This window comes from Erpetoichthys calabaricus, chromosome 2 (genome assembly GCF_900747795.2).
Source record: "Erpetoichthys calabaricus chromosome 2, fErpCal1.3, whole genome shotgun sequence".
NCBI lineage: Eukaryota > Metazoa > Chordata > Cladistia > Polypteriformes > Polypteridae > Erpetoichthys > Erpetoichthys calabaricus.
In genome coordinates, this window is record NC_041395.2 from 220,963,790 (window position 1) to 220,976,325 (window position 12,536).

At 36.6% G+C, this 12,536-nt stretch overlaps 1 long non-coding RNA gene across 1 annotated transcript in view; it reads right to left on the reverse strand.

Moving 5' to 3' along the window:
- The window catches only part of LOC127526667 (uncharacterized), a 512,438-nt gene that overhangs the window by 249,953 nt on the left and 249,949 nt on the right, over positions 1-12,536 (reverse strand). The window lies entirely within an intron of this gene.

A 12,536-nucleotide genomic window follows, 5' to 3' on the forward strand; every position in this document is an offset into this window, starting at 1 on the left:
TTACATGAGGCCCCTGGTCTCTGGAATCATGCTAAACACTTAAAAAAGAGAAGACATATGAAAAGTAAAAGTTAGAAGCCTGGGGAGGAAATAAACTGGTTTATTTAATGTGGCAAAGGTATGGATACAGAGAATATGAGGTGTTCAAGGCAAAATTAGGAACAGAACTGAATTTAAAAAATACACTACAGAAGTGAAAAGAGGTAAAAAATCAAAAGTGGAGCTAGGAGGAATTCAGGAATGTAGCTCAATATTCACAAAGGCCAATTGGCATGATGTTCATAATCCAGGTAGGGCTTTCTTTATTTGATCATGCACACATTTTCTCTGATCACATGATTATGAGATAATGAGGGAGGCAGAGTTCTGGAAAGGTGGGGTTAATTGTAGGAAGCACTTGCTAGAAGAGGAAAATCATTCTTGGTTGTACTTCCCTTTAATGTGTGGCTTCCAGAACCATCTAAAAATACAAACTGGGACCCTAAGATACATATCAGTCTCTTAACCATGAGAAGGCATGTTGCTTCTTAAGGTATGAGGTTCTTGTACTCAGGTATTAGAACAGAGACTGCTTTCACTCAACAAAAACACCAAGTGAAAGAAAAAAAAATTAAGGTTTGGAACCAAAGTTTTCCATGAAACATTAATCTTCAGGTAATAAATTGAGAAAGACTAGGTTTGAAACTCAACAGTGGTTCACAAATAAAATGTCTTTATCAACTTTTAAATTTGTGTGCAATTAAATATTTCTCAAAATTTCCTCACAGCATATTTAAGACACCCAAAACCATATTCAGGATCACTCAATTGCTGATTTTTAGGCTGGCTTTGCTCAAGATGTACACTACTAGCTGCTCACAGAACCTTTGCCAGACTTGCATGTTAACAGTTTATTCAATATTGCAGTTAGAGCAGTAGCTGGAAACAAAGCCTTGGCAAAAATGAAAAGTTTAGAGCGTAGCAAAAAGTAAACAAGCAGAATCAGAGCAAAATCATCTTTGGAAAACAGGCAGGTAGAATCAGAATAGGGCTGAGTTAAAAAATCAATGAAGAACTAAAAAACAGATAGGGTCTTTCAATGAAAGAACAGAACTATCCTGTGTTATGACGCCAAGATAAAAGCTTGCAGTGCTAAAATATATAAGCCCCCTTGATCATGTAATAATTAGAGGCAACGGAAAGTGGCGTTGTTTACACAAATATAGGCCTAAAAGGTAATGTCAAGGGCAGAACGAAACAACCACTAGGACCCAGGGTTGAAAAAGTTAATTTATTATTGCCACATTTATCTCATCCTGGATTCGTTCAGAGATAAAAAAATAATGATTTGTGTTTGCCTTGAGAGGGTAATGATGTAAATTTGTGAGCAAATATCCATGAGATGTTATTGATATAACTTGCATCTCACATTTGTGCAACATATATCAGAAAAACTTTTAACACGCCACCATACACAGCCCAGATAAAGGAATGGAGGCTTTGTGTTCATCTTCATGTAATGGACATGGGTCCACTTTTCCATTGAATTATTCATTTATACTGTATTCTAACCAGCTAATCTGTATTTGTGACTATTCTATAAAATTGATGACATGAGCTCCTCCACATGTTAATTGCAAAGTAAAATGTATCTATTTAGCCTTTTAGACAACCACATCAGCCAGAAGTGTATGGATCTTATAATCCTTTGAAGCATGAGGTAGACCACTCTGATGATATGATCTCAAGTGCATTAAAGGAAACATATAATTGCTAAGCTGCATAGTTAGTGGGGATGTTCAGACAGAATACATTGGTAAACACTAAATTTGTGCCATCTATTGGGTTTTTGAAGATAAATAATGTTCATAAGTATAACAACTAAACTGTGACAAATGCAACGAAAGTACATGCAGCAAATATTAGATTAGTACAGGTAGTGCTAGTGCATTTCAAAATGCCACCAGAGATAAGGTGTATTTCTGCTGCCCATTTACTATCCCGATCCCCAACTCTACAACACAACAACCTGCACTATATCCTTAGACAGAATGAAACGATAACACTTATTTTACCTGCAATACATAATACTATACAGGCTTCATGACACAGTACATTCTGTGAACATCGGGCAAAAACATAATATTCATTCAGATTAGCTTTAAAACAATAAAATACAAAATATGCTTTAAAATAATATAAATATATAATATGAAATTGAATTTAAAACAAAACTCAACTTCCTGATCTTCTTGCACACTTTTCTAAATACCTCTACTGTTTCAAACTGTTCTGCTAGTTAGTAGGCACCTACCCTTTTAACAAAACACATGTGGATTTTTAAGAGACTTTTAACAAACATTGAGATTGTCACCTTAAACAGATTCCAGAAATTAAAACAATTTTAGAAAAATGGCACAATCACAATAATGGTCCTAATTTAATACTTGCATTAAATCTCCTCAGATTCCACCCTCTGTAGTTCACTACCATCAACAACTTGACGATTATACCCTTCACCTTTGCTTCTGTTTCTGAAACCCCCCAAAAAGTATTCCCTACCTGGAAAAACTGACATCAAGTGTTGATTTAATGGTGATAATGGCCTGTTTGCATACAGTAGCAAAGATATGGAAACAGGGATCATGGGTAAATGAAAAGCGATAAATGTCATGTTTCAATTTCATTGAGTTTCATTTTTATATTAGGCTACTCAGATTAGTTCAAGAGCCTAAAATAATTTATATTGATACAGTTTATGGGGCTGCCTAAGAAAATGATAATGAATTTAATACTGTAATTGTAGCTACCTGGCAGACTAATGGCTTAAATAAAGAATTACCCTACAACAGATTTATTGACGCTGATGTTCAAAACGTTTATATTTTCAGTCACTAGGGGGCTTCGCCCCCTGCTTGCTTCGCTCGCCAATCCCCGTGTTTGGTTTTCCGAATACACACTTTTAAGATTTTTTTTCTTTTAATTGTTGCTATTTCATTAGTTTCACTTTTATTTTAGAACTTATGTAAAAAACAATATTTGGAATCTTTGAGTCCCAATAAGCTGAATCTTTTAAATGAGGTCAGTGAGACATGTGTTTAATGATTTTGTACCATAATTCAGGATAGGTTTCTTTGTTTGGAATTTCAGCACAGACAAAGCGATCTACATCATCAGCAATTAATAATTTTTCTTTTGCAAAGTAACCAATAAATGCATGTGAGGTACAACACGTTTTTGAAATTCTCTGACTTAAACTTCAAAGCCTTACAATATTTACATACTTCTGACATATCACCTATGTCCATATATTTGATCTCTATTCGCCTTTTCGTTATTTCTCCGAGTAATAATTTCTCTTTCTTTGTGCTAATGCGATGTTTACTTTCTTTTTTTGACACTGTCGTTTTTTTCTGCTTTCATATTCTGTATCTTGCTCTGCATGTGTTTCGCACCTACGTTTTTTTTTGAGTCTTTTGAATTCCAGTTTTCATTATCTCTAATCTGCTCTGCATGTGTTTGGCCCCTTTGTTTTGTAACCTCTTAATGACGTTTTACTTTGTTTTCTACTCTGTCTTTTATTTCTGACCTCACTTTATCCTGCTCTTGTTTCAATAACACATGGGCCTTGGTGATTATTTTCTCTTTTTCAAGTAATAATTTCCGTTTGTTTGCGCTACTGCGATCTTTACTTTCTTTTTTTTATACTTTCTAATTTTCCTACTTTCATATTCTTTAACTTTCTCCACATTTGTATCGTGCATACGTTTGTTTTTTTTTTTTTTTGAGCCTTTCGAATTCCACTGCTTTCACAATCTGCTCTGCATGTGTATAGCGCCAATGTTTGTTAACGTGTTTATGAAGTTCTACTTTGTCTTTTACTCTGTCTTTTAATTCTGAGCCCTATTGGACGTGCTTTGTTTCAATTCCACCTGTTACGGGCTGATAATTACTTTCCTTATTTTCCGAATTTGCACCTAGATTATTTTTTCTTTTTTGCTCTTTTTCTCTCCAACGCTTTTGAGTCTCTTTTCTCCACGCTGGTTCCTTCTTCGCTTACTTGTTGACGTTTCATTTATAACGTATTGTCCTTATATACGCTTTACTGTATATGCGCTGAGACCCTGGATCTGTGTGTGCTCAAATCCTTCACAAGACTGAATGTTTTACTGCCCCGTTGTCTTATTTGATATTGATTGAAAGTAGGATGTGTCTTGCAAGAATCTCATGTTCTACGTCATCGCGAGACGGTTCTTGGTCAATCTCTTGGCACAATGTCTCATGTTTAAGGTCCTCGCGGGTCTTTTAACTGTCTTCCGTGATCTTAACGTGAAGATCACGTCTCGACGCCCTACTGTTTCTCTTCAGGATTTTTTTTTTATAATAGAGAGATTTACAATAGATTCAATCTTTTTACAGAAGCTGCAAATAGAAAATAAAGAAAGGAAACAAAGAAAGAAAGCCTGCCAATATAACCCAATTGCCGCACTTTTTCTGCAGTGTCACACAGATATAGTTCTCAGTCCAATTATCACATAAAGAATGATTATCTGTACCAATTTACCTCTTAAGAAATTTGGACAGATACAGTTTTGCTAGCCAGCTCATTTTGATAGCTAACTTGCAACATGAATTTTGATAGTTAATTCTTGCTTAATCAGTAAAGTGTATGTGACTGTGCACAGCCAATGCAGATTTTAATGATTTAATAAGGAAAAAAAAAACGATTGAGCTTGCTCATTTGGATAACAACACCAGAATTTATTCAATGCAATATATTCATTCCCATACATAAACATAAACTAAATTTGATAGATTCTGTTAACTTAAAGTTTTAGTGATGTGAATGGGTGGGCGATTGAATGAGAGGCAGTGTGTCTTTTAAAGTGTGTGTTTGTGTGTGTGTGCATGTGTGTGTGTTTAGGGAAATCAGCCTAAAGTGTGTTTGCTTTGAAATTTTTTGTCTCAAGTCAAATCTTCTTGATATCCCAATTTTTAGGACCTTTGTAACTCAGCTGGAGAGTATATAGGTATAGATTGGTGAATAAAAGTTGACAAGCTATTTGGAGCTCAATGACCTGTTCTCATCAAAATTCTTTTTATGTTCATATGCTCAAAATGATACATGGATAATATAATATAATATAATATAATATAATATAATATAATATAATATAATATAATATAATATATGTTATGTTATGTTATGTTATGTTATGTTATGTTATGTTATGTTATGTTATGTACTGTCTCTCTGTGTTGTTTCTGCAGGTACTCTGGTTTCCTTCCATTTTAGGACCCAATTGCAGCCATGCAATGGGTGACATCTCAGCAGACTTTAAGTATTTATTAATTGGCAAAAGTGGCCCAATATGGACATGTGCGCATGGATGTGATGAGCTGGCACCCCATCTAAGGTTAGTTTCCACCTTGGTCCCAAGATAGGAGCCAGAACCTCAATGTAGTGATGCAATGTGGCAATAAAGCCACATTAGAGATGTTCTTAAAAATCAAACAACTGTCAAAACCAAGATGACTAAACCATGCTTCAGGATCCTAATTGCGAGACCAAACTTGTTGTCAGTAAATGTTCCTAATATTTTCTTTACAGAGACAGTGAACATTGTGTGCTGAACCCACTAAGCAAGAAGTGAAAGTCAAAGGCCAACACTTTCAATAACTGATTAAACTAAACAAGAATCTGCTAAAGGCTCTTCAATATATCAACAACCATGTTATTGTCTATGACACTGACCATTATTGGTTCATACTGAAGACATCATCACACATGACTTCAATGACGAAACTGTTAATGCTAGTTATGAATCACTAGAAAAATCAAGGAGAACAACTAGGAGACGTGACTCATGACACCAAAGCTGGAGTCAAAAACTGGGAAGTGAAATTGTCATCAAGGCCAAAATATTAAACAAAAATGTAGGTCAAAATGCAGAGCAAAAAAACAAAAAGACTTTCAGAAAGAATTTTGTTAAAAGGTTATGTTATCCGCAATCTCGGGTAGGGAAAGTTTGGCACCTTCCAGTTTTTAACTTTTTTTTTGATGGCAGAAATTACTTCATTGACAATTCCCTTGGCAACTGAGAGCTACATCCTAACAATGGGGCTCAAAAAATCCGAGCATACTCTATCACAACAAAGTGGCTTTGAAAATGATATTAAGTAATTACCATAACTTTAAATAAGCACTGAATCTCAATACCGGCAAATATCGATTCTACTTGAGTGTAAAAACATGACAAAAAGTCCAACAAAAAATATTAATGAGTACACTGATAGTATACATCCCCTAACAATGGTTTGCCACATGATAGTGACAGCTAAATAAATTGTCAGTGCTCTGTAAAAAATGGCATCAGGTAACAACAAAAAACATGAACTGAAAAAAATAATAACTTTGCCAAAATGAAACCAAAAGTAACAATTATTGAAAGAAGTTAATTTTGCATGAAACAAGAAAACATGAAAAGCAACCAAACAAAAGTGCAAATAAAATAAACAACTACACATAATCATGCACACTCAAGAGTGAAAGTGGGTTAGAAAAAGGATAAAATAATGCAATTCCTTTTCTGAAAGCTTTTCTTTCATTACACTATCACAGAGAAGTGCGTTGTCAACTTCAATGAAAAAAACATAGCCACCTCATCACAAAGACGCTCAGGCACACAAAGAGTCATCTGTTAAGCTGCAGTGAGAAACTGGAATACTTAGAGAAAGTAAGTGTGCGAACTTCACAGAGAATATGGATGGAAACCGAAGCTCTGAAGTCATATCGTGTCATTGCGCTATCTATAATATAACATAACCAGTAGCGGCGCACTGCACAATAACATGCAGTGAATACACTTGACTCATAGTTTTCCTACTCTTTCTCTGTACATTTAGCATTTGTTTGCTCAGAGGTTGATGTGCTTGCCGCTTCCTGAGCAGCTCTTCTTTTCTCCACCCTAGCGGCCCACTTCCTCTCTTTGTTCATTAGCATCTTTTCGCGTTAAAACTGATTAAGTCATTGTTTGTAGTGCAATTGTTTAGTACGTTTTCTTTAATTTTTCACTTAAGCTGGCACTTAAGTCTTCAATCTGCCTCAAGAATGATTTAAGATATGAAGAGGTAGGGGAAGTGATGGCGAAGGTAGTAGGGATGAGAACGACGCTTGTATGCATGCGCCGCATGGCCGCCCTGCTGCGCGCTGCCAAGAGTGGATTCTACGATAAAATAACATAAAAATAAAAAGAGAAATAACCTTGGAGGTAAATCATCACCCCGAAAGCGAATAGTAGACATCACATAGTATATGTGTGCCAAATTTCAGGTCAATAGTTCAAATGGTTTGCAAGCTACAGGTGATTTAAAATCCTGGACAGACAAACAAACAGCCACGGTAGCGTATAATATATAAAGATAAATCAGTTTGCATTAGGTTGACATGGTCCAGTAATCTATGATCTTTATAGACAATTTTAGTAGGCTGTACAGATGTACAGGATACAGAATATGGTGATAGAGGGATGAAGAGGATTCTGTTGTTGAAGTCTGTGACACACTTGCGAATCAGTAATAGAACCTAGGTAGACAGGTGAGTTCTGAATATTTGCAGTGGTGGCTTCAACAAAAGTGGAGTTACCAATTTGCATAATACTATAACATAAGAGGACCAGAGCGTAAGAGTGTAAGAGATAGAGACACTTTGACTGCTCCATTTCTGTCTCTGACACGCATGCGCTCCTGTATAAACACACTTGACTTGTTTTGGAAATGTCACTGCATTCTCCTCTGGTTCCCTCCATGGCGCACACTGACGTTTAATCCATCTTGTCTCAGTGCCTCAGAAACAGAGGCCCTAACTGCCCCCTGTGTCTCCTCATCCCGTCGCACACAATGTCTGCCTGTACAGAGTTGTGGGGTCATTATCTGGCAGGACATTGAAAAATTGAAGCAAAGCATCTCCATCCATTAAATCAAAGACCTCTGAGAGAGAGAGGCAGAAAGAATTGGGAAGAGTGAAAGATCGAAAAAGAGACGTAGTGAGTTAGCTGCTCTTTTTTTTTGCAAAATGCTGCTGCTTGTGCCAGTTTTCAAATCCTCAGCTGACCCCTAATCCTCTATTTATGGATTTCTAGTTAACATTGAATTGTTTGTTTTTCTTCCCCCTACCAATATATCTTTGCATGAAGTTAAGGACATAGTAAGCAGCCTAAGAAATAATCCCCTGCCAAGGCCAGTAAAATGAACCTGACTTCAGCTGCTAAGTTCATTAAGCCTCAGTCTTTGTGTCTCTAGTTGGGTTACTTTTAAGATACAGAAGAAAAAGATTTTTTTTTCTTTTGTTTGAAAGTTATTATTGTTTTTCCTGGAGGCAGGGGGACTAGCAATCCTGTAGGGAGGGAGAGATTGAATTGAGCACGAAGAACACTCGACCCCAACTGATTGCGGTCGGGAGGTTATCAACTGCTGAAGACAAAGATGCATTGGACTGGACAGGAGTTTTTCACTTTTCCAAATTAAGAAAAAACAAAACAAAAAAAAGAATTTTCTTTTCTTCTTGGACTGGGTCTGAAAAGGTCACTTCAAGAGTCCGGTCTTTCGATGCGGATTTAGATAAAAAGAATCGGACAATGATTTCATAAGTGTATTGCATTTTAGTGTATGTGGTGGCTGTGTTCTGTTATGGCCTTTGTGGAATAGTGTGCTTCACTTAACAAAAAAATGCTCTATGTTTTTGGTGGTCTTTTGCATCTAGGGTCCCGTGTTACAAAGGCAGTAGTGGCCTTTGTGCTTTCTAAATCTATCCATCCATCTTTTCATCCTTTTAACTCTCCATCTTTCCATTAATTTCCTTTTTCTGTAATACAAGGCTAGTATAGTACATTTATCAACACTGAGTGAAAGCAGGAGCCATCACTGAGTGGAATATCAGGCCTTTAGATGAGAGACTTAGAAATTTGAGTGCTGTATAAAGTTAAATTTCCATGGGGAAGGCAAGAAAGCTGAAGAAAATAGAGAAAACCCATTTGTGCATGGGGAGAATGCATCAGACTGTACAAGGGCAGTGATCAAGCTCAGTACTGAATAATAATCCCTGAGGTATCAGCTCTAACTACTGTGCTCATGTCATTTGGGAACACATTAAATGTCAAAAAATAAGAACATAAAATTAAACTGAAATTATCTCAGAAAGAAAAAAATAATAAATGGGAGTTGACAGCTTCTGACATCAATGTACTTCCTTTGCAAACTGCTTGTCAAGCTGTGGTGCTTAGAACAATGGTAGGTGCACCATTTGTAGCAAAAAAACCCTGCCAAATCCTGTAACCTTAGGCTTCAAACTTTGTCTGGGAGTCAGAAAGCAGATGAACTGCCTGCATAAGCAAACATCTTCAGCAGAAGCCCGTGTGTCACAAATCATAACGGAGAAATGATTCAACTGAGCATTTATGGACACTTGCTAATTACCCATTCTTGATCTTCAGACTTCTCTCCATCTTTCAAAGGATAATTTGCTGAGGAGTTTCTAGGTGTTATTTTTTACTAAGTTCTTGCTATATGGCTAAGCAGGGTGGTGGGGTGGACCTGGGTTGAAGCAGGTGGAGGGATGCTCTATTGGATGGCCAATAAGTATGTATATGTTGAATGAGACAAGAAACTGAATGAGATAAGAGTCCATCACAGTCCACACTCACACTTACTCACATTCAACCAATTCTAGTGTATACAATTAAACTAGTCTACTGGGCCCAGATGTGATTCAGAAGTGAGAATACACATCTGGGGGCAACTTGTTAAAATGTTTGTAGTGAACAGCATTGAAATCCATTGCTGAAGATGTCATGCCCGCAGGGCTTCTTTGTAAGAACAGGTTCTCAATTCCTCCATTCTGTGTACTTTAAATAATATGAGCTGTAGGAAGAAAGCAAAAGAAACTGAAAAAAAAGACTTGACACTGAGAAAAAGTAACAATCTAAAATTGCTGCTCAGGAGCTCAGTAGCACAATGTAACTGAAGCTTAACAATTAACATTGCAATGAGTCCTATGACAGAAGAGGGAAAGACAGACACACAAACACACATATACATAGACCACTGCAGCTACTTGGATCCATGCTGCTACAATATTTTTCTTTTGTTTTGAATATTGCATCACTGTATGGCATAATAACAGCATTTACAGGAGCATTGTGGTCCATGAATATAACAACAACAACAACATTTATTTATATAGCACATTTTCATACAAACATTATAGCTCAAAGTTCTTCACATGATGAAGAAAGAGAAAAAAGACAAAATAAATAATTAAATCACTCCAGCTATATTGTGTCATGGCAAGTTTCATTAACGATTGGCTGATGTTAAGAGTGGTGTCCCAAAGGGGTCAGTGCTAGGGTCGCTGCTGTGTTTAATATATATAAATGATTTGGATAGGAACGTAAAGAACAACCTGGTTAAATTTGCAGATGATACCAACCTAGGTGGATTGGAAGGTAATCTAGAATCCCTTGGATCATTACAGAGGGATTTGGATAGCATACAGATTTTAGGTAGACTTGTGCACATGGAATTGACATAAGTAAATGTAAAGTATTACATGAAGGAAGTAAAAATGTCAGGTTTGAATACATAATGGGGGGGGTGGGTCTGAAAATTGAAACTACGCCTTATGAGAAGTATTTAGGAGTCGTAGTGGACTTAACACTATCAACTTCTAGACAGTGTTCAGAAGCCATTAAGAAGGCTAACAGAATGCTAGGTTATGTAGCACAATGTGTGAAGTACTAGTACAAGGAGGTTATGCTCAAGCTTTATAATGCACTGGTGAGGCCTCATCTGGAGTACTGTGCGCAGCTTTGGTCTCCAGGATACAAAAAGGACATAGCAGCACTAAAATAAGTCCAGAGAAGAGCAACTAGGCTGATTCCAGGGCTACAGGGGATGAATTATGGGGAAAGATTAAAAGAGCTGAGCCTTTACAGTTTAAGCAAAAGAAGATTAAGAGGTGACACAATTGAAGTGTTTAACATTATGAAGGGGATTGGCACAAATGAGTTCAACAAAAACACAAGGAAACTGTTGTTAAAGGTAAATTTTGTATAAACATTAGGAAGTTTTTCTTTACACAGGGAACCTCAGACATACAGAATAAGTTACCAAGTAGTGTGGTAGACACTAAAACTTTAGGGACTTTCAGAACTAGACTTGATGTTATTTTGGAAGTATAAAGTGGATAGGACTGGCGAGTTTTGTTGGGCCTGTTCACGTCTACATTGTTCTAATGTTCTAAAAGACAGTAATGTTAACTTTCTTTAGTTATTTATTTAGACGTGCAGTCATAATGTAGATGCTGTGCTTGTGCTGTTAGTTACATTTATTGTTTCAAGTGTTTTGAGTACTGAAATCTGCATTTCCTATGGCTATGAACTCTCTTAACAACAGTTCTTTTCATCTTCATATTATAGGGCATGACACACCATTTACTTTGAATGCATACTTTGCAATTCATATTTTTAACATAGCTGACAATTCTTTCAACCTTATAACTGGTACTATCATTGGATGAACACCAGAGAGCACATACGGCTGACAGGAATGTATTGTTCACTTTTGCCGCTAACCCAGTGATGTCTTCAAATTCTGAAATATAATCTAATTTTAGAGAAAAATATTTCCCTCGCAACAAGATATGCTTATTTTTAAAACATGTAATGTGCTGTCTATACACGTGACACATATTTATATGTTTAATAGGGGTCTTTTTTGGGAGACGTTTTGGCTGTAGACAGTTTATCATAATATGAAGTTTGCTCTCTGTTAGATCAAATTAACATGAAAACCAATGCTGTTTGCAGTTCAGAACTACCGCCTTTACTTTGAGTGCCGCCTTCATGAGGCATTGGATTGGTTTAAAAATGTGGCACTCAGTGAGCCATCTAATTGATCCCACCCATATTTCAGTAAAATTCACTCATGGTTGTCTCCAGATATATAGTACTATATATATATACAGTATGCCTGTCTCTGGGAGACTTTAAATAACCCAAAAAACTCTGTTTTCCAAAAATCCAACTTAGGCATGGGATGAACATGACTGGAGTGATATTTAAATTCAGAACTCCGGTGGTGTGCTTTGAAACTCTAAACAGTTGCAATGAATTTTCTGCATTGCTCAAATACAGGCTTTCAGAAGTGTTGCAATTTAAAGGTGTCACTAATATTTGTTCATTGAGCAAAATCACCACAAGATCAGACTAATAAGAACGTAGTATTTCTGGTAATTTGCAAGCAAATTTTATGTTGCTTTTAATATCCCGGAAAGGATGAAGGTCCAAGTCTTTAGAGTCCTGGTGCTTCCTGTCTTGCTATATGGTTGTGAAACATGGATTCTCTCCTGTGACCTGAGACGATGACTTGACTCCTTTGGTACTGTGTCTCTTCGAAGAATCCTTGGGTAGCGCTGGTTTGACTTTTTTTCGAAAGAGCAGTTCCTCATGGAGTCCTGAATGATGCACATTATCTGCATTGTGAGGGAATGTCAGTTATGG